This window comes from Hemicordylus capensis, chromosome 2 (genome assembly GCF_027244095.1).
Source record: "Hemicordylus capensis ecotype Gifberg chromosome 2, rHemCap1.1.pri, whole genome shotgun sequence".
Classification (NCBI taxonomy): Eukaryota; Metazoa; Chordata; class Lepidosauria; order Squamata; family Cordylidae; genus Hemicordylus; species Hemicordylus capensis.
Window position 1 is genome coordinate 2072794 of NC_069658.1, and position 22501 is coordinate 2095294.

Here is a 22501-nt window from a genome sequence, read left to right on the forward strand (position 1 = left end):
AACATGATTGAGTTCTGAGTCTCAAGAGACATTGGTGACATCCAGAAAACCTTATGGCATGTTGCACAAATATGTTTACTCTTTGATAACTTTCTTGGTTCCACGTCATGCCATTTAACATGTGCTAAATGGAGGCAGACCAACTGCACCAGGCGCCTTGGAGCCACAGAGTCCGCTAAGCCGGAAGCATTCCCAGGGGCCCAGGGATAGTCTCTGCTTGTCCAGGAGGAACTCAGCCCCGTCACCAGGAAGTTTTTCACACGGGCCTTTTAAAGCCCTTTGACCCGCCTCTCCTCCCCAATGAAGGGGGTGCATTCACATACCGGCCAGATTTACCCCAAAGTCCCTGTGAGCGCAAAGTCCTTGCATTAGAGTGTAGCCCAATTTATATCCGGGTTTAAAATATCCACTATTGCTTCAGTTTGGGGGACAACTTCAAGTTTGCAGTGTAGCCTCCCTGTAACCTCATGGTAAAGCTTGGGTTTACAGGAGTTACCCCTGATGCAGTGACTTTGAACTCATCTATCTGTCTTGGTTTACTAACCACCTTCAGATTGTGAATTTTTTTACACGAGGTTCCTAGCTGCTGAGGAGGAGGAGGGAGAGGGGAAGAAGAAGAAGAAGAAGATCAATATTATTTATTTATGTGTCTAAAGATATTGATACCCCACCTCTCCAGCTTAATACTGTTCAGGGCAGATCACAACAACAAAATCACAATCCAACAACATGAAATAAAAATAACCAGGCAGCAAGCGGGGAAACGACTTGACTAGCAAGCATGAGGTTGCTGGTTCGAATCCCTGCTGGCATGTTTCTCAGTCTATGGGAAACACCTCTATTGGGCAGCAGCGATATAGGAAGGTGCTGAAAGGCATCATCTCGTACTGTGCTGGAGATGGCAATGGTCAACCCCTCCTGGATTCTACCAAAGACAACTACAGGGCTCTGTGGGCGCCAGGAGTCAGCACAGACTCGACGGCACACTTTACCTTTACCTAGAGCAGTATAAAGAACAGGGCTGAAAACTGGCATCACAATTAAAACCAAGTTTAAAACCTACAGACGTGCAACTAGTACAAGCAAGCGGTGAAAAGACGAAGGAGTTTCTCTAGGAAGGAGAGCCTTTACACCCTTTTAAAAAATCCTAAGAGAGAGAGTCTGGCAACGCTCCTCTGAGAGGGCGTTCTAGAGCCGAGGGGCTACAGCTGAAAAGGCCCTGTCCCTGGTCCCCATCAGCCAAATCTGAGTCAGTGGTGGGGCCAAGGAAACAGAGGGCCCTGGCAGCCCTGCAGGGACCAATGCAACCCAACAGAACATCTAGATGACGTCTCATCTTATTTGCTCCCATCAGGTCAGAATGGCCTTCAAACTCTGGTTCAGGATGTCCAAACACCCCCACCCCCCCACCCACACCCATTATCTGCTGACTTAAATGACAACTAGATGGCACCACCAACTGATGGCACCACAGCCCATGCCCACGGACATCAAGGTTTTAATAAATACATTGGAAATAAATAGTTCCAGACAGCTACCCTGGCCAATAGCCACTGAGAGGCTTCTTTCTTCTCCAAGAATTTGTCTAACCCTCATTGAAAGACAGCCGAGCCAGTGGCCCAACCGCGGCAAGTGGCAGCCGGCCCTGTAACCATCTGGTTTTGCCTGGAAGCAGCACGCGCCTTCCTCTCCCCTAAACGGACGGCCCATCAGTGTCACTGGGCGACTCTCACGCTCCATGAATAGCCTGCTTACTGCTTAGAAAGGCTGGGCTCAGCATCCAGGTACCCACTGTATGCATCCGGGGGGCCCAAGGCTGTGAGGACTGCCAAGGGCCGTTCCAAGGGCTAGGGGGCTGTGCTAGCTTGGGGGCGGGCCGGATGGCGATCATGCCCACACATCTTGAACTCTTCCCTTTGCATGCATGCAGACAGATGTGTACACACATTCCTGGGCTTAAGAGCCAACTTTATCAGATTGTAGAAACATGCTCTTCTCTTGTGGGAAATTCTTTTCTTTTCCTATAGATTCCCAGCCCCTGCCCCCCAATAATGGAGAAAAAAGCCAGTGTTCTTCTTCCTGAACCCAGTGACAAATTATGTTTCACCTGGGTCTGCCAACAGCTCCGGCCTTTTCCCACGCTCTTGCAAACCAACCGTCCAAGTCCAAGTCACTTGCGAGGCTGGATATCAGTAACTGATTGCCTTTCCTTTAGCAGTCACTGCCGGACGCCAAGAAAAAAGCAGGGAGGCTGGAAGAAGGCGGGCTAGAGGTGTGGGGAGACATGAAATGCCATGGCAGTTGGGGGACAAGGCACCCCCCTTCCCCATGCCAGGCACTGAATGCCACATGGGCACTTGACAGCCACACGGGGGTGGTCAAAGTGGCCCACGTTCGACCGCTCTTCTCTGGCTGCTGGGGAGTCGTCAGTCCTGTTATACAGGCAACAACAGAAATCATGTCATCCATGGAGGTATTCCGCTCTTCTTTCCCCCTCATCACCAGCTTTTTAGTCAGTTAATCTAGGGTCGTTTCTCAGGCCCCAAATTATCAACTTTTATCTAAAATGACAGATTCAGTTTTAATATAAAGGAGGGACTTTCCCCCTTAAATCAATTTAAAAGCAGGAAAAAAATCTGATCAATGCCTGCTTTTGCAAATTCTAATATGGCATCAACTCCCTTGCATTTTCCTATTCACTCTGTTCCATCAAGATGTGAAAAATCACACACACACACACACACACACACACACACACACACACACACACACCACCATCCCAAGCTGGGCCTGGCAAATTGGAGTGCATTATGTGGGCATGGGGGAGATGACGGTTATTCGGAAAGGAAGCTGCCATGAAAAAGAAGAGAGACATGGGAACAAATTTGGGAGCTTAAAACTGGGCTGAAGGGCTGTGCATGGATCAGCCCAAATTAGCCCTCTTCTCCCCATAAAGCAGAAAAGGGACATCCCATCCACAAACAGACACCCTGTCCTTCCTGTGAGGATGTCCATGAAATCTCACAGATGTCAGGGACACTGAAGGAGTAGAAGCCTCCGACCAGGACCCTGTACAATGGCCACCCAGCCTCAAAAGCAAGCCATGGGCCTTGAGCAAACAGTCTTCAGGCTGGGAAAGACCAGCAGCCTCCAAGTGTGGCATCTCCGCCCAGAACTGGCCACTCCCAGCATGCAGGCTGCTCTGTTTCTGCAGAGATGCTGGAGGCAGCTGTGGTCCAGTCGTTCCTACGTCTCCTCTTTCCCTGTCCTCAGCATTCCTACTTCCCAAGCACTTCCAAATCCTTGTGCCCCTGCCTGCGTTATCCTCCTGGCATGATGGCCTGGCCCACATCCCAACCATCCCACCAGTCTGCATCTCCTGTGAATCTTCTGTGAGCTCCTAATGCCCAGAATTCTGGTCTTTGCTCTCATCAGCTCATCCTTGGTTCAGAATCTGGATCTACAGACCATGTGGCCTGACGGACCTTGGTAGGGTTCAGGGAAACCTGGGCTGGAGACAGAGAAAATCTGGCGGGAGTGGACTGAGCAGGCACCTTCTGTCCTGACAGCGAAGGCCTTGTAACGGAAGAGAAGTGTGTCCTCCTCCACACTCCTTTTGTCTGGGGGCCAAGACAGTCCCAAGTACTAAAGGGAATGTGAAAAGAGGACACAGAAGGCTGGACTAGACAAGGAGCACACCAAGTACCCTGACACTGTTTTTAAAGATACAGCACATTTAAACATGGAGGTGGGGTGAAGGTTTGACTGGATGGAAGCAGGGTGGGGTGTTTAATCCTCTCCAATGGTCCATTTCTCCACTACTGTCCATGACCGCTGGGGTTGAAAAGCAGGACAGAAGGGATCAAAATAAATAATAAAAATCACCCTCCCCAATCAGCTTTTCTCCACATAGGGAAAAAGATACAAGGGGCTGTCATCTTATCTCTTGCGGATGAGAAAACTTCTTCGGATTTGGTCAAAGATTGAACAGCTGCAGGGAAAGGATTCAAAGCCACCCTCCTCCATCCCTCATGCTGCTGCTGCTCCCAAGTTTTCTCCAAGGTCAGGGTCACTCCCCATGGCATTTGTGTCCGATCCACTTTAGCCATGAGGATTTCGCAATACTGGCTGAAGGGAAGCTGCCGGGGAGTGGAGGTGGCCCTGCTGTGACCCTGAGGTTGGGCTAGCTGGCTAGAGTGGTCAAGGGTCCACACTCTCTGCCCCATGTGCCTCCGGCTAGCCTGCCAACCTGTCCTGTTCAGAAGCACTAAGTAAGAATCCATTATGGCAGAAAGGGAGGGCATTTCGGAGGACAAGGTAGTGAAGATGTTTTGTGCAGAAGCAAGACTGATGAGGAGACAGAGGAGCAAAACCAAAATGAGAGGACAAATGAGTCTCTCGGGGACACATCGCCTGGTTCTCTGTGCATCAGAAATGCCTCCTTCCCCAGGTGCCCCCCCCCCCGGCTGCCTCTCTCCAGCAAAGACAAATGCCCTGTTAAACTGAAGGATAAGAGAAAACTGATTCCCGCCAGGAGGATGCCTTCTTCTCGGGTGGCAGCTGATGGATCATTCACTTGACAATCCACCTGCTTCTCTCTTCATCGTGTGTCGGAGAAGCCAGGCAGGCACTGGCCGCAGCAGCCACAACCAGAGGGGCTGTTTCCCCCGTGTGCTGTTTTCACCACAGGACTCAGGGCTGCTTCTTAGGTTGTGTTACTTTTTCAGAAACACGAATCTCTACTGCACTCCCCACGAGTTCTGTGCCCCTGGAGTCCCCAGGCCATGCGTCGGATTCCTGCCAGTGGCATCTCCCTCTCGCCTACACCTTACAGCGGGGAATTCCATAGATTATGGATGCACCGTGTGATATCTACACAATACTGTTAAACCAGTTTCAGACCAGTTTCAGAGTCCTGATTCCCAACCAAGGAACTATGTTAGGAAGTGTACTTCTCAAACAGGGCAAGAGATCTTCCCCAAGAGGATTAGGACAGTCAAGTATCTTAGAACACAAAAATCCTCAGAGTCCTTTGGGGAAAACCTTGACAATTAAACTGGTTTAGCAATGGACAGAATAGTGCTTTGATTTTGTCTGTTCTGAATGTGCTGCTAATCTGTTTTGTTGGTGATCCCAAGACTGGTGCTTTCTTACAAGATTATGGGCAGCTGGGATAATTACGGCTGGTCTGGTCAGCACTGGGTTGTAAATTATGCCCCCATTTTTTAAGAGAGCACATTGTTTCATAGCAACCCACAAGAACTGGCTACCAGTTTCCATCCCTGAACATTTGCAGGATGGGGAAAGGGGCCACGGTGCCCTTGCAGGAGCGCATGACAAGGCGGCGGTGGCAGAGGCAGGGGGCCGCTGAGCGGATGGCATGGCCCACCGACGCCAGCGACTTTGCCAGGGGCTGCTAGGCACTCAGCAGCCACCCGCTGGCATGGCCTGGAAGGAGCAGTCCCCGCCCCTCCCTCCAGGAAAGTCTTCCCCTCTCCCATGCAGAAGTGAAATGAGCCATGCGCCACTTCTGCAGCCAAATGCTGGTGGTGGCGCATGTGCAGAGTCTCATGGAACAGTGAAAGCTAGAAAAGCGCTTCTGGGGGCAATGCTGCTCAGTTCCGAATGCAGCCAAGCATGATGAGCAGGACACATTCCTCTGCCAAAGCAAGGAACGGCAAACTTCTCATGCCAACACTTGTGCCCAGGGATCCACAAACATAGGCGTCACTGACTAGCCAGCCATTATTTGCGGATGCCACCAATCCCCTCTCTTCCTTCTGATCCATTTCTGGCACAGAGGCTGAGATCTTAGGAGAGAAGCAGATCTCCTGTCCTTTGCATGGGAGATAGATCCTGGCTTTTTCTCACCTTCTCAAAATGGCACTGGAAAGGAGACCTCTGGGGAGGAGATCTGTGTGCTGCTGGCCATCCTTCTCGCCTGGGGGCTGGGAGCACTCGCCACTGGAGAACTGGCAAGTGGTTCTGTCGATGCCCGCCTGCTGCTTTTAGCTGCTTTTAGCAGCAGGCAGCACACCAGCTCAGCTTTGCTTGCAACCCCAAGGACGATAATCTGGGCTGTTCACCCCTGGCTACACAACTGCAAAGGAAAGAAAAGGGGAAAGGAAAGGGAGAGGGGAAAGCGGAAAGGAAAGAACCAGGAGGACCCCACAATGTTGTTCAAGAAACACTCTATACACACACACACTTAAGCACTCCCTTCTGTGCTTGAGACCACTTCCCCAGTCTAAGAGAACTACTCCAGCCCAAAGGAAAGGCCACGGCCAGCTGTATGCTTTGCATCTGTCCTCCCGCCAAGCAGAGCCATATGAACGAGCAAAATGAGCAACTTAATGGGCCATTGCAGATGACTCAAGGCACTGGCCCTCCTCCCAGTGGACCCCTCCCTGGTGAGCTGCCTGACAGAAGATGCAGCAAGCACAGATACCAAGAGCCGCCCGCCCCCCCACCCGACTCCACTCTGCTCCACTGTGCTTTGCAATTCATCTTCTTGCAGCAGCCCGAGGTCTTAGCAGGAACTTCAGCGAGGTTCACTGAATTCCTGGAGTGCAGGCCCCAGAGTGACGCACACGGCCGGTTCTTTCCTGGCAAGGAGGGAAACAGAGAAGCGGGTGGGTTGGAGAAAGCGTCCGCTGGAGGGCACGTCCACCACCACTCAGGGCCTCTTCTCCTCCCCAAAGGGACAGGCAGGATTGCACCCCTCTCTGTGAAGCAAGGCAGTATGCATTCAGCTATTGACTGGGCATTTATTGCATTACTGCTTTTGAATGGGACTCAAGGGACCGCCATGCAAGGACCAAAATAGATTTGGGTCATGCATGCACTTTTCCAAGGCAATACAGAAACTATGAAGAAGAGGGATACAGCAGAATCAGAACTCTGGCACTGTGTGTGTGTGTGTGTGTGTGTGTGTGTGTGTGTGTGTACTGCTCCCCTCAGGGATGTTCCTTTCCTTCATTTTCAGCGTTTGCGGGGGGGGGGCAAGGGAGGGAGCATGTTTTGTTTTAAAGTCTGTCTCCAGCCCCTTTACTTAGGGAAACACAAGCAGACCATGCCAGAGTCTTCTGCCCAGTGGCTTCCTCCCACCTTCCCAACTCCCAGCCAAGGAGTGCCAGCGCTCTGCATCCACCCAACGACAGAGCCGTGCCCAGCAAGCATGTGGCACTGATTCAGAATTAAACAGCACGTATGAGCCATACTGCAATATCAGACTGACCCCATGGAGGCTGTTGCTGCTTTGCTGGCACCCCCCACCCCCCTTATGCTCCCCCAGCCACAAGCAGGTCGGAGGTGCAGATGCCACCTCTGGCTCAGCCTCTCCCTCCCTGCTGGAAAACCTTGGAGGCTCCAGCAGCCCCCCACTGGGGCTGGGAGGCTGAGCTGGCTGCATGAGCGCCTGACCGGGTTCCCACACGCTCCGAGCCATTTGGCACCCTCCCCGCCTTCTTTATTTGTTGAAGCAGGCCTGTTCAGACAGTCACAGAACCATGAAAGGCAGCATTCAGAGGCCTGGAGACTGGTATCCTGACACACCATTCATCAAAGCAGGAAGGGTCTGCTTTGGGAAAGGAAAGAAAAGTGTGTGCCACCGAGTCGGTGTCGACTCCTGGCAACCACAGAGCCCTGTGGTTTTTCTTTGTACCATTTCCTCCTCCGGCACAGTATGAGATGATGCCTTCCTATACTGCTGCTACCCAATAGAGGTGTTTCCCATAGTCTTGGAAACACACCAGTGGGGAGTCGAACCAGCAACCTCCCTGCTGCACTTTGGGCATTCCAAAAAAGGAAGGAAGGAAGGAAGGAAGGAAGGAAGGAAGGAAGGAAGGAAGGAAGGTGCCGCTAGAAATGGTCCACAACCCCATCCTGTGCATGTGCAGTTGGAAGGCTCTTCTCTCTGAGTTCACTGAGGCTGACTTCCAAGTAAGCGTGCACAAGACTGCAGCCTTAACGCATCACATTGGGAGATGTCCCAGCCTGCTGACTGGTGTACCACTGGGTTTTATGACTGTATGCTAGCAGGTAACCCCTACTAACTGGGCAAACAGGCAGCTTTTAAAGTGGCATTTACTGGGGGGGGGCACCTGTCCCAGCACAGCATCCCTCCGGTGGCTGTTGCCAGTGACTATCTTGTGTTTCTTTTTAGGTTTTGAGCCCTTTTGGGACAAGGAACCATCTTATTAATTTATTCCGTATGTTTCTATGCAACCCGCTTTGAGAACTTTTGGTGAAAAGCATGATATAAATATCCACCGGAGCAGGAGTCATCGTCTGCAACGTTTCTCCTGAGCAGCACTTTACGACAGCGCCTTGTGGGGGGCAGGACCCGCTGGGGAGAGGGTGTTCCCCCACCCCGTCCCGCTTTGGCCCATTTGCCTTTTCGTGCAGGTCAGACTCTGGAGAGGGCCGGGTGCAGCCGCTGCCACCTTGGAGTCAGCGGGGGGGGGGTGCTCCCTTTGAACCGCAACCAAGGCACGGCGCCCCTTCCCTGCATCCAGATTGCAAGCAGATGTGAGCTTCAATTACCTGCTTCTGCTGCCGAAGTGTAATAATATTAGGCTTTGTTCTAGGGATCCGCTGAGAAGCAGGCTGGAAGGAAATGTGTCGAGCGAACGATGAGAAGGTGGAAGGGGTGAAATGTCACCATCACGGAAAACAGACAAGGCTTCCTGTGGGGATCGGTGCTTCCCAGAGAGGGAATAAATCACATCTCAGCCGCCACTGCCCGCCCCCCCACCGCCCAGCAAAAGAAAGCAACACTCCCCCCTCCCCGTCTTCTGGAGAGCCTTTGCTCTCTTCAAGACTGCAAGTTTCTCAAGAAACCTGTTTTGCTTCGGTGACAGAGCAGGGGTGACTACAGAATGTGCAATCTCTCAATTTTTTAAATCCTGAAGCAAAAGGAGTTGTCTCAGGGTGCCCGGCCCTCTTGCAAGGCCTGCGGCTGCTTTTCACACGAGGAGGGGTGCAGTCCACACAGCCGGGGTGGCCTAATGCAGTGTGGTGTCTGAGGCGAAGGGCCAAATGCCGCCTTGCCTCATGCCCCTGGTGTGGGCCAGGCCCTTCCAACACCTGCCCTGGCCAGCTTGGAAAGAGCATGGAGAGCAGAGAAGGTTGTCCACAGCCTCGTCTTCTCCTTGCACTTCTTGCACACTTTGCAGGGAGTGTGAAGGGAGGCACTCCTGGCAAAGCTTGCAAGGGTCAGTTCGGTCCTGAAGAGTGGCTCTGGGGTCAGCAGCAGGGGGCCTCTTCCCCTCCTGTGGGTGCCTCAATAGGCGGTTTCCCAAGGTGACTGCCTCACCTGGCCTCAAGAAAGGGTCACCATGGCAGCAAAAGGCTTGACTGGAAGAAAAAGGGGGGATGGGAGCCCCCTTTCTGACGCTCTGCAGCTCCCATGCTGCTCATATGAGCACTGCACTGAGTAACCCTACAGGCGCAAATTACTTGCACACAGAAGAGCACGGGCTGAGCACCTTAGGGAGGAGACCGCACACCCACGAGAATTCTCACTGACTGGGCAAGGAGAGAGAGGAGAGCTGATCTGGTGGCAGCAAACATGACTTGTCCCCTTAGCTGAGCAGGGTCTGCCCTGGTTGCATTTGAATGGGGGACTTGATGTCTGTTGGGAGGGACTCTCAAGTTTATTTGTTTAACAGATTTGTACACCGCCCCAAACTTTTGTCTCTGGCAAGTTAACAATAACATAAATTATGTTAACAATAACATAACTTGGCAAAGAGGCACCTTTTAAATATGGTTATTCTCTTTATTTAGCAGGGGGAGAGTAACTGGCCCTATCCACCACCAGCACAGGACCTCCAGTAATTGTTGCTGGTGTCTATCTTATGTTTCTTTTAGATTGTGAGCCCTTTGCGGACAGGGAGCCATCTTATTTATTTATTATTTCTCTGTGTAAGCCACCCTGAGCCATTTTTGGAAGGGTGGTATAGAAATTGAATTATTATTATTATTGTTGTTGTTGTTGTTGTTAAAACATACACACAAACTTAAAACAATCTATCTATTTAATTCTCTAAGGCATACCCATGGCTAATCCCATGCGTGGCAGCTCTCGCGAAAGTTCGGAGAGCAGCCAAATGGGCTAGCCATGGGACGGGTGGGAGGGGGAAAATGGTGGTAGTGGCAGCTGGGGGTGCGGAGGATGCCAAAAAGCCAGCATTGGTGACAGGTGAAAGAAGGCGGGGGGGACGGACGGGGATGGTGGAAGAAGGAGGCGGCAACAGGTGGGGGGAGGAGAACGAGGCGGAAACGAGAGGGTGGGGGGGAAAGGAGGCGGCAACAGGCAAGTGACAAAACAGCAACAGCGGGGGGGGGGACACATGACAACAGGCAACAAACTAGAGGCACAGATGCTCTGCGCCCGACCCAGTTAGTTTAGATAATTTACAATCAAACACAGATTGAAACCTAATAATTTAAAAAGCTGAAATGCTTGAGTGAAGAGGTGGGTTTCAAATGCCTTTTTAAAATTGTCAGAGATGGAGAGGATCATATTTCGGTAGGGAGCACATTCCACAATTTCAGGGCAGCAACTGAGAAGGCCCATCCCCATGTGGCCACCAGCTGAGCTGGCGGCAACTGGAGATAGACCTCTCCAGACGACCTCAGTGGGTGGTGGGGCTCATGATGTGGTTCCTCTTATGTGGTTCGACTGGATCGGTTTCAGTTTGTGACTCCTGAGGACGTGGACAAGCTGCTTGGAGCAGTGAGGCCTACCACTTGTTCTCTTGACCCTTGTCCAACATGGCTTGTTCTATCTAGCAGGGAGGCTGTTGTAGGCGGCCTGGTAGAAACCATAAATGCTTCTCTGAGGGAGGGCAGTATGCCTCCTTGTCTTAAGGAGGCAATCATTAGACCTCGCCTGCATTAGATCCCTCAGAGTTGAGCAATTATAGGCCCGTTTCCAACCTCCCATGGCTGGGCAAGGTAACTGAGAGGGTGGTGGCCTCTCAGTTCCAGGTGTTCTTGAAGGAAACTGATTATCTAGACCCATTTCAAACTGGTTTTCGGGCGGGCTATGGGGTGGAGACTGCCTTAGTTGGCCTGATGGATCCTCTCCAATTGGGAATTGACAGAGGAAGTGTGACTCTGTTGGTCCTTTTGGATCTCTCGGCGGCTTTCGATACTATCGACCATAGTGTCCTTCTGGATCGTCTGAGGGTGTTGGGGGTGGGAGGCACTGTTTTACAGTGGTTCCACTCCTACCTCTCGGACAGATTCCAGATAGTGTCGACTGGAGATTGTTGCTCTTTGAAATCTGAGCTTAAGTATGGTGTCCCTCAAGGCTCTGTACTTTCTCCAATGCTTTTTAACATCTACATGAAACCACTGGAAGAGATCATCAGGGGATTTGGAGCTGGGTGTTACCAGTATGCTGATGACACCAAGATCTACTTCTCCATGTCAACTTCTTCAGTAGCTGGCATATCCTCCCTAAATGCCTGCCTGGAATGAGGGAGAATAAACTGAAACTGAATCCAGATAAGACGGAGGTACTTATTATGCGGGGTCAGTACTCTAGAGATGATTTTGATCTGCCTGTTCTAGATGGGGTCACACTTCCCCAAAAGGAACAGGTCCGCAGTCTGAGAGTACTTCTAGATCTACACCTCTCCCTGGTTTCTCAGGTTAAGGCGGTTGCCAGGGGTGCTTTCTATCCTCTTCGGCTGATACGCCAGCTGCATCCGTTTCTTGAGATCAATGACCTCAAAACAGTGATACATTTGTTGGTAACCTCCAGACTTGACTTCTGCAATGTGCTCTACGTGAGGCTGCCTTTGTACATAGTTCGGAAGCTTCAGTTGGTACAGAACGTAGCGGCCAGGTTGGTCTCTGGGTCATCTCAGAGAGACCACATCACTCCTTTGTTGATAGAGTTACACTGGCTGCTAATAGGTTTCCGGGCAAAATACAAAGTGCTTGTCATAACTTATAAAGCCCTAAATGGCTTAGGCCCTGGGTATCTAAGAGAATGTCTTCTTCATTATGATCCCCACCGCCCACTGAGGTCGTCCGGAGAGGTCCGTCACCAGTTGCCGCCAGCTTGGCTGGTAGCCACACGGGGATGGGCTTTCTCGGTTGCTGCCCCAAGACTGTGGAATGCGCTCCCTATTGAGATACGATCCTCCCCATCTCTGACAATTCTTAGAAAGCATTTGAAAACCCACCTCTTCACCCAAGCCTTTTCTGTTCTTTAAAATTTTAAGGTTTTAATTCGTGGCTGATTTTAAATTGTTAAATTGTTTTAAGTTTTTGTATGTATTTTAACTTGTTTTATACTATTGTTAACCGCCCAGAGATGAAAGATTGGGGTGGTGTACAAATGTAATAAATAAATAAATAAATAAATAAATAAATAAATAAATAAATAAAAAGACGTTCTCTTAAATACCCAGGGCCCAAGCCTTTATAGGTTTTAGGGCTTTATAGGTTATAACCAGCACTTAGTATTTTGCCTGGAAAACTACTGGCAGCTATTGTAGCTCTATCAGGGGAGGAGTAATGTAGTCTCTCCGAGATGACCCAGAGACCAACCTGGCCGCCACATTCTGTACCAACTGGAGTTTCCGGTCTATGTACAAAGGCAGCCCCACAGAGAAGGCATTGCAGAAGCCAAGTCTGGAGGTTACCAGCATAAGTACTACTGTTTTGAGGTCATTCATTTCAAGGAATGGGTGCAGCTGGCATACCAGCCGAAGCGGATAGAAAGCCCCTCTAGCCACCGCCTCAGCCTGAGAAGCCAGGGAGAGGTGTGGATCCAGAAGTACTCCCAGACTGCGAACCTGTTCCTTTTGGGGAAGTGTGACCCCCATCGAGAAGAGCTAGATCAAAATCATCTCTGGAGTTCTGACCCTGTACAATAAGTACCTCCGTCTTACCTGGATTCAGTCTCAGTTTATTCTCCCTCATCCAGCCCATTACCACTTCCAGGCAGGCATTTAGGGAAGTTATGCCAACTCCTGCTGATGTTGAGTTCCCTCCCTGGCAGTAGAATCTCCAAGAGAGGGCTGAGAGAGATTCCTGCCTGCAACCTTGGAGAAGCCACTGCCAGTCTGTGAAGACAATACTGCACTAGATGGACCAAGGGTCTGACTCAGTATATGGCAGCTGCCTATGTGCCTATGTTCCTATGTCAGGCCATTGGTCCACCTACCCAGTAGTTCAGGGGTTCCCAACTTGTGGTACGCCAGATCAATATATTATTTAAAATATTGATGCCTCTTCCCTCCAGGACACTACTGCTCAGGATGCTGCTGAACTACAACTCCCATCATCTCCATCATACTTTACTGTGATGCGAGTTGCAGTTCAGACCCCCGGTCCACCCCGACTAGCAGCAGCTCTCAGGAGATTTACCCCAGTCCCATCTGGAGACGCTGCCAGGGATCGAACCTGAGAGGCTCTACCCATGAGCCCTCCCCCTCCCCCACTGCAGCACTGCTACAGGTGCACCTCTCCCTTGGGGGGGATTCACCCTGTTCAAACTACAGCCTTTGAATGCACCCCACAAGGCAACAGGAGCTGCACCACAACTGTGAGCTTTGACATGAGTTTGGGGTGGTATATAAATATCTTAAATAAAAAATAAATTAAGCCACAGCTTTCACATCTACTGTGCTAGGGCTGTCTAGACTGTCACAACACACACGAGCCTTGGCTGTATTCATCTAGACTAGTATGCTCCCACACTCCACGGGTGAGCCATCATATTAAAATATATATATTTACTGCTTTTTAACAGAAACGTTCTCAAAGCAGTGAGCATAGCAAAAGGTATAAGAAAGGGGTTCTCAAAAGTGCTCATAATCACACACGCTCACACGCTCACACGCTCACACGCTCACACACACACACACACACACACACACACACACACACAGAGCCCGGCTGGATCAGGCCCAAGGAGGCCCATCTAGTCCAGCATCCTGTTTCACCCAGTGGCCGATCAGATGCTGCTGGGAGCCCACAGGCAGGAGTTGAGGGCATGCCTCCGAGGCCAGAGATGGCCCACAGCCATCAGACTAGTAGCCATGGATAGCCCTGTCCTCCATGAATTTGTCTAAGCCCCTTTTAAAGCCATCCAAGCTGGTGGCCATCACCACATCCCATGGCAAGGAATTCCATAGCTTAATTATGTGCTGTGGGGGAAAGTACATCCTCTTGTTGGTCCTAAATTTCCTGACCTTCAGTTTCATAGGATGACCCCTGGTTCTAGTGTTGTGTATGAGAGAGAATAATGTCTCACTGACCACTTTCTCTACTCCATGCATAATTTTATACACCTTGATCATACCACCCTGAGCCATTTTTGGAAGGGTTAGGGAAATAAATAAATAAATAAATAAATAAATAAATAAATAAATAAATAAATATGCCTACGTCAACTACTATGTTGTAATGCAGGTCAGAGAGCAGCATGGTTCAGTGCCCCCTGCAAGCCCAGGACTGGCTGATCCCCAATTCCTTGTGTCCTCGTAAATATTTTCCCTGGTTGACGCATCAGGGCAGTGACTGCCGTCCCAAAGCCCCCATTCTCTGACATCAGAATCATTGCAAAACAAAATTCCTGCCTGAATGAGCAAGGATATATGTACCCCACACAGGGAGGTCAATCACCACCTTCCTTCTGCAATGAGACGTGGGGAGTGTGTGTGTGTATGTGTGTACGCATGCACACACACATGCAACCCCTGCTAAGGAAGAGTAAAGACTCTCTCAGAGTGTCAGAACTGCTCTGCTGGATGAAAGCGCGGCAAGTCGGCCAAGCCCAGCATTCTGCTTCCACCAGCCAAGCCAGCAAATCATAGAAGCAATGAGCACTTTCCTGCTGCTTGTCCACAGCATCTGCTACTCAAAGTACCCTGGATCCATCCGTGCCAGTGGCATGCAGTTCTCATCCCTAGTAGCTACTGACAGATCTCCGGGCTCAGTTAATTTGTCAGTTTTTCTGGTGGTGGTTGTGGCTGTTGCTGTTAAGGACAAGACTGGTGGTCATCACTGTATTCATTCCATCAGTTAACTACATGGTATAAAACATCTTACAGAACAGAGAGAGGGGAAAAGGCTATTAAGAACAGAAGAACAGCCCTGCTGGATCAGGCCCAAGAAGGCCCATCTACTCCAGCATCCTGTTTCACACACAGTGGCCCACCAGATGCCTCTGGGGAGCCCACAGGCAGGAGTTGAAAGGGGCCTGCCCTCTCTCCTGCTGTGACTCCCCTGCAACTGGGACTCAGAGGCATCCTGCCTTGGAGGCTGGAGGTGGCCTATAGCCCTCCAACTAGCAGCCGATGATAGACCTCTCCTCCATGAAGTGATCCAAACCCCTCTTCAAGCCATCCAAGTTGCTGGCTGTCACCAGGCTATGGTAAATTTATAAATTGTTTTTAAATTGTCTATATTTTTATTTTATTTTATCTATTTATTGTTGGTTTTAAAATGTTGTGTTATTTTAAGATCTAAACCACCTAGAGATACAAGTTGAGTTGGTATATAAATGCATTCAATAAATAAATGCCCATCTTCCTAGCCAGCTCATCCCCGGCATGCAGAACACAGGATGTCTGCGTTTAGTGCTGAACCAACATGTTTTGGCTCTGATTTGGGGTTACAGGGAGAATTCAGGGGGGTGAACAACCAGGGCAGCTTTGGAGGGCCCTGAGACCTTCTGCACACTCTGGTGCCTGGCATTATTTCCCCCAGAATCCCCCTTGAGCGACGCTACATCCTGGGGAGGCAGCCCTGCAGAGAGGGTCACATTCATCTGAAGATCCACATTTGGCCGTTCGCTTTGGTATGGCAGCAGAGATATTTGCAAGCAGCAGAGCCAAGAGGGTCAGGAGCTCCAACCAGCGAGTCAAGCCACATACTGTGGAGGAACCCCCATCACGCTCCCCGCCACACCCGGCAGCCAGATAAGGCAGCCAGGCAGACCTGCAAAACCCACTTGATGAGAAAGAGAGGCTTTCCACACCCAGCCAAAGAGATGCTGGAGAGGGAAAGGAAGGCATGGCCTAGCCAGCAGAGGTCTGCTTTGCTGCGAAGGTACAACATTACCTGGAAGTCGGTTGTCAGACAAGCTCCAACGGCATGCACAGCTCTCTCTCTCTCTCTCTCTCTCTCTCTCTCTCTCTCTCTCTCTCTCTCTCCCAGAACAGATGCCAATGTCAGAACTCAGGACACAGTGACAGAACTTACAAAGCCCCAGAGGCACCCCTGGCCACGGGGAGGTCACGTTTTCACAGGAGCATGCGCAGAGAGCAGAGAGGAAGAAGGCCAGCTGGTTGTTTCATAAGAGCCAGGCCCAATGCGCAATCGACACAACCCCACAGAAGAGCAGCTTATCAATGACTGCGAGGCCAGGTCACAAATATTGTGGGACACAAACACTGCAAAAATCAAACACTGCAGAAATGCCACTCAGGTTGGTTTGCCATTCGCTCATAGGCAGCCGGGCTCAGTCCATGAGCAAAACACCCCCCGAATGGAAGTTGAAGCAGCAACAACTGAAACGCCCCCTAAAGCAAGCAAGTCCGGCGAGCAGAGGGGCCCCCTCCTTCCACTTGACTCCCCCCACGCCCTTTGAATGCCTACGCCCAGACAGCCAGCTTTACTGCAGGTTTTCTGTGAGGCTTTACTGTGAGTTTGGAGTTGCCCCAAAAAACCAACACAAAAAGTGGATTTAGTAACCTTGGGAGGCTATTTACCCGGTGTGTGCAAAACCCGGCTAAGGGAGCCCAGCCCGGTTTTGCATGTATGCAAAAAACCTGCACAGTGCATTACTGTGGGTGGCAGAAGCTAGTGATCGTCTAGGTGGGCCATCTGCCCACCCAGGGAAGGCGGAATGATCATCTGTGGGGAGGTCAGCTCTTTAGGGCTTCCTCCCTGCACACCCTGTAGCCCTTTCTCAGGGCTCGTGAGGAAGGGCTCTGGATTCAATTCAATCGCCCTCTCCACGCCCAGCACAGGACCTCCAGTGACCGTTGCTGGTGCCTAGCTTATGTTTCTTGTTAGATTGTGAGCCCTTTGGGGGCAGGGGTACATCTTATTTATGTGTTATTTCTCTGTGTAAACTGCCCTGGGCCATTTTTGGAAGGGTGGTATAGAAATCAAATGAATGGATGGATGGATGGATGGATCGGGCTACACTCTTAACGTGCAATGAAAACCCAAATTGTTTCTGAAGTGCTCCCTGATAGCTCGCGCAGGGACCTTGGGATAAATTTGGCCAATATGTGAATGCACACCTTGGGTGTGGAAAACTTCCTGCTGAAGCAGGTCCTTCTTGGTGGTGGAACTTTGCTTTTCCTTGCCTCAAGGGGCTCACCAGGTCTGCTCTCTCATAACCTTGAGGAGGCTGGCCACAACCAATTTTAAGGAATGGGAAGAACTGCTTTTGAAAGCAAAGGTTTGCCAGCAGGGGTTTTCCTTCTGCAGTTTGTAGATTTGAGGAGGTCTTATCTATCTATCTATCTATCTATCTATCTATCTATCTATCTATCTATCTATCTATTTAGAGACCAAGGAGGTCTTGGCTCCACTGTTATTTCATATGTTTTTAATTATATGGCTATGATTTCGATGCAAGGCTACTCGAGAGCAGGATAACCACTCAGATCAAATCAGTCAATCAAAACAGACCCTCACATTGCTTTGTGCAACTGCAAATAAAACTGATTTTGACGTACGAAAAGTTGTTTTGGCACCAAACACACAGGACCAACGTCTTCATTCTCAAGTCATACACAGGCCCACAGGAACCACAGTGCAGCATCAGGAGCAGTGCTTTACTCTGTCAAACAGGACAAGTGGGCTTTACTATGACTGCAATCATCCTTGATCCCAACCCAAAGGGCTCAATCCACCCCAAGTCTCACAAAAGCCTTTTTTGCCCACGTCCACCTTTCAGTGCCAGAAGTGTTGGTAGCTGGCCTCTGGGCTGGATGCACTCCGTGACACAGAGAGGCAAGAGCATCTCTTGCAGCAGGAAGACACCCTTGGAGCCCAGCCTCTAGGACTGGGGAGTTCCTCCTTGGCCAGTAAGGGGTGGGGTGGGGAGACAGCTCTCTCAGGGGGAGCCTGACACATTCCCGACGATCGGAGAGTGACACCCCTTTCTTTTCCTGGAAGATCCCCCAAGACTGAGCTGTGGACTTTGGCTCCCTCCAGTGAACCAGTTCCTTTCCCCTCCCTGGAGGGATGAAGGCACACTTGGCAGACCCTCCTTGCCAGGCTGATTCCTCCCAAGACCCAGCACAGAGTTTTCCTTTGGCCAGTCTCCATTCAAGCAGCGGAAAGTGAGGGGATTTAATGAGATGAAGAGGACTCTTCCAAAGGTAGCCAGAAGTCAGAGCCAAGCAGAGATTTAGATGAGAAAAGAAGATTCTTGCAGAAAATCCCAGAAATAGAAAGATGGAAAATTGCGGCCAGTCCCCGCAGAGGCCTGTGCAAGAGGGCTCTTCGCTTCCTAATGGCTTGTCCAGTCCCAGGGTCTGCAAAAGTATTCCATCTTGCTTTAGAAATGGCTGCGTGTCAAAGAAAACGCTCTCTCTCTTCTGGGGAGGTTGGTTTAAAGGACACGTTTTGCTGTTCTGTGGCAAGAAATGCTTGCCCAGCTGGATGGCAAGTCACAGTCCAAAGGGCGAGAAACTCCAAAGCTCCAGCCCAGGCAAAGAAATGCCACATCAGCCTAGTTATTTTTGCTTGCTTGTTTAAAGTGTTGTTGACAAATGTGACATTTTTACAGGAAGCGAGTGACACAGTTGTGATCCAATGTGTTTTCTTCCACTACAAAACTGTTCCTGGGCAGGCAGTTTCCTTTGATTCATGTCCATCTCCCCTTAGCCCTCACGGCACAATTTATGATGCAGACTGCAATTTAGAATGACTGGGTCTGTTCTAATTATGATATTTATACCTTGTTTTTCAGTCAAGATTGGCTTCCAAAGCAGCTTACAGTTAAAATCAGTCAGGTAAAGGTAAAGTGTGCTGTCAAGTCGATTTCGTCTCCTGGTGCCCACAGAGCCCTGAGGTTTTCTTTTGGTAGAATACAGGAGGGGTTGACCATTGCCTCCTCCTGCGCAGTATGAGAAGATGCCTTTCAGCATCTTCCTAGATCGCAGCTTCCCAATCTAGGTGTTTCCCATAGTCTGGGAAACAGGCCAGGGGGATTCGAACCATCAGAAGATGCAATGTCAGTACGTGGTGCCTGCCTTTCCATCTCCCCAGTCCAGCTTCATGTGCTCCTTCCTAGCGTTGAGAGCTGCAATAGGCAGGCATCCCCTCCATGGCCAATTTATCCCCTCTGTGCTTTTTTTAATGACAGCCAATAGTTGGATCTTCCATACCACCACAATCAGTATTCAGATGACTATAAGGAGATGTTGAGCTCTGTTCTTTCTACACGATGGAAAAAACGTCATCATCAAGCACTGCAGTATCTCTGAAGGGCTGAGAAGCTGGCCCTGTCACTTGCTAGAGAGGACGGTGTGGGGAGCATCTTCCCAAAGCCGGATCTTATTTAGGGATGTGCACAAATTGATTTTTTCAATTTGATTTGTACCCAAATCGAATCACCCCCAATTTGTTTTGGGTCCGAATATCCCCCCACCCATTACCCCAGAGTCAATTTGTACCCAAATTTTCTGAATCTGAATCTGAATCGATTCGGACTGAAAAAGGGTCTTCAGGCCAAAAGAGTGGGGTGGGTAGTAGTGCCCAATGGGTGGAAGCTACCACCCAAATTTCAAAGAAATTTGGCAAAGGGGTGTTGTTTTTTTAATGAAGTTGGCATGTCTTTGTGGCAGATTTGGGGTCACTCTGGGCCACCCTGGTGCCCCCCAAGTGGAGTTATGGGGCTGCTGAAATTCCCCATTATTCCCTATGGGGGAAAAGCTTAAAGAAGTGCAAACTTGGGGGGGGTTAAAAATCACCCCTTTTATAAATTTATTTTGAATCTGAGTGGTAGCAGGCACCCACTGGGGTACTACCACCTGATCCACTCTTCTGCCCCTGAAACCCCTTTTCTGCCACAAAGACATGCCAACTTCAAAAAACTTTTTAAAAACACTCCTTTGCCAAATTTCTTTGAAATTTAGGTGGTAGTTTCCTTGCACCCATTGGGCACTACCATCCACCACAACCCACTCTGGGCCACCCTGGTGCCCCCCCCCTGGGAGTTATAATTAAAGCTGCTGAAATCCCCGTTATTCCCTATGGGAAAAAGCTTAAAGATGCACCAACTTCAAAAATTCTTTTAAAATTACCCCTTTGCCCAATTTATTTGAAATTTGGGTGGTAGCTTCCACTCACTGGGCACTACTACCCAACCCACTTTGGCCACAAAATGGAAGTCCAAATCTCCGAACTTTGGGGTCCAAATCTGCGGTGATTTGTTTTGTACCTGAATCTGGCCAATAGAGGACAGTGGTGATTTGTTTTGTCTACAAATCACCTGAATCAACCAGATTTGGGTACAAATCATTTTGTACCCAAATCGTCTCGCACATCCCTAATCGTATTATGGTCTGCTAGAGAAGGCAAATGTTATTTTTACATTTATATCCCGCTCTTCCTCCAAGGAGCCCAGAAAAATGTACAGGGTTATGCTTATCCTTGCTAAAATCCCATGAGAGCCCTTAAGACCTTCAGGAGAGCCCTTAAAACCTATCTGTTCGGCCTGGCCTTCTGGTTTTTAAATAGTTTTAATTGGTTTTAATGTTGTAACCTGTTTTTCAGAGGTTTTTAATTGTTATGATTGTTTAATTATTGTTTTATGATGTTTTAATTAATTGTTTTATACTGTTTTATATTTTTTGTTTTAATTGTTAACAGATTTCAATAGTTTTGTTTTAATTGTAAACCATCCTGAGCCATTTCGGAAGTGCCGTATAAAAATCCAATGAATAAATAAATAATACATGAGGTAGGTTCGGCTGCAAGAGAAGTGACTGGCCCTGCCAGAGTCACCCAGTGAGTTGCATGGCTGAAGGGGGATCTGGGTCTCCCTGGTCAGAGTCCAACACTCTAGCCGCTGCACCATGCTGGTAGCCAGTCAGATGCAAGGCCCTTTGCACCAGTGCAACACTGCATGTCACACACCAGGGATATTCCATCAGGGCAATTGTCCGGTGGCTCCAGGGAGCTCTCCCAGCTGCCCAAAGCTGGGCAAAGAAGAGTAACATGGCATGCAGCACTGGCCTTTCAACAGGGCCAAGGGTCACCCCCCACCCTTGGCACTGCTACAACTACACAGTCAACCCAAAGACAGGTTAGGACCCTGAGACCAAACTGACCACGGGCTGCCGCCTGGTCCACATGGATATTTTGTGAGTCACCCAGAGCACAATTGTTACAGGCCACCTAACAGATAAAGTCAGTGGTGCAACAGTAGCAAACCTTTGTTGGCAACCAGAAGGCTAGACCTTTGGAGAGCTGGAGAGGCGACGGGGCATCCAGTGGAGACATAAGTATATAAGAGCAGCCCTGCTGGATCAGGCCCCCCAAGGAGGCCCCTCTAGTCCAGCATCCTGTTTCACACAGGGGCCCACCAGATGCCTCTGGGGAGCCCACAGGAAGGAGTTGAAAGGGGCAGGCCCTCTCGTTTCCCGCCATTGCTGCCCTGCAACTGCTATTGAGAGGCTTCTTGCCTCTGCCGCTCGAGTCCTCTTGCCCAACCCTGCTGCCCTCAGAAAGACAAGCGGATCCCTCAAACCTCCCGAGCACTCCTCTGTCCAGCCTGTTCTTGACTGTCTCCAAGGCAGACTTTCGATTGCATGAGCGCTTTGAGCAGCAGCATGTTTGAGAGCATTAAGAATGAGCATGAGGTGCCCAGAGGGAGGCTGAGCCAATTTCCACCTATGCAGTGATCAACTAACAGTCCCTAAGAGAAGAAAAACACACTTTCTGTTAAAGAAAAGTGGCCAAGCTGGCAGAGGGAGAGTGGGGCACTACTCGCCCGCACGGAGGATACAGTGGAATCGCCCCAGGAGGGAAGCCTCCTCCGACTAGAGCGCCCAGCAGGGAGGACCTCGCACCCCCTCCTCTTCACCTGCCAAGGGCTGCACAGTGCAAGGCTGGCCCCCAAGATGCAGGGGTTGCATCCAGGTGTCCCCACAAGCCAGTCCCAGCTCAGCCAGGCCTGCGGATCTCTGACCTCCAGCCGCTTGCCACAAACCTGCCTCTTCGGTGGCTGCCTTGGGAAGAAAGGCTCAGCCTCCCTGATGCTTAACCCAATCCCTGGGGGAATCGGACCCAAAGTCCTGGGTCCACAGGCCATGGGAGTCCCTGCCACTAGATTAAACCCCTCTTTGGGAGCTGACTCTGCGGCAGGCTTTTTGCTGCTCCCTGCTACAAACGCAGCCCCTTTACGCTCAGCACTCCAGGGCCCCAAATTGCCACTTGGAGAGCACTTGACAGCCACTTGCCTGACCTCGCGCAGCAGCTCGGGGAAGAAGGGCCCCCCCTT

General features: G+C 50.3%; 1 protein-coding gene across 8 annotated transcripts in view; it reads right to left on the minus strand.

The window, feature by feature from the left end:
- The window catches only part of CNTFR (ciliary neurotrophic factor receptor), a 448395-nt gene that overhangs the window by 246419 nt on the left and 179475 nt on the right, over positions 1-22501 (minus strand). The window contains exon 1 of one of the 8 annotated variants that reach the window (XM_053301735.1): positions 16093-16156. The exons of the other annotated variants lie outside the window; for them this stretch is intronic. The gene's annotated coding sequence lies outside the window, so the exon portion shown is untranslated. Of the gene's footprint in view, positions 1-16092; positions 16157-22501 lie in introns of those variants that run through there. 8 annotated transcript variants of the gene reach the window in all.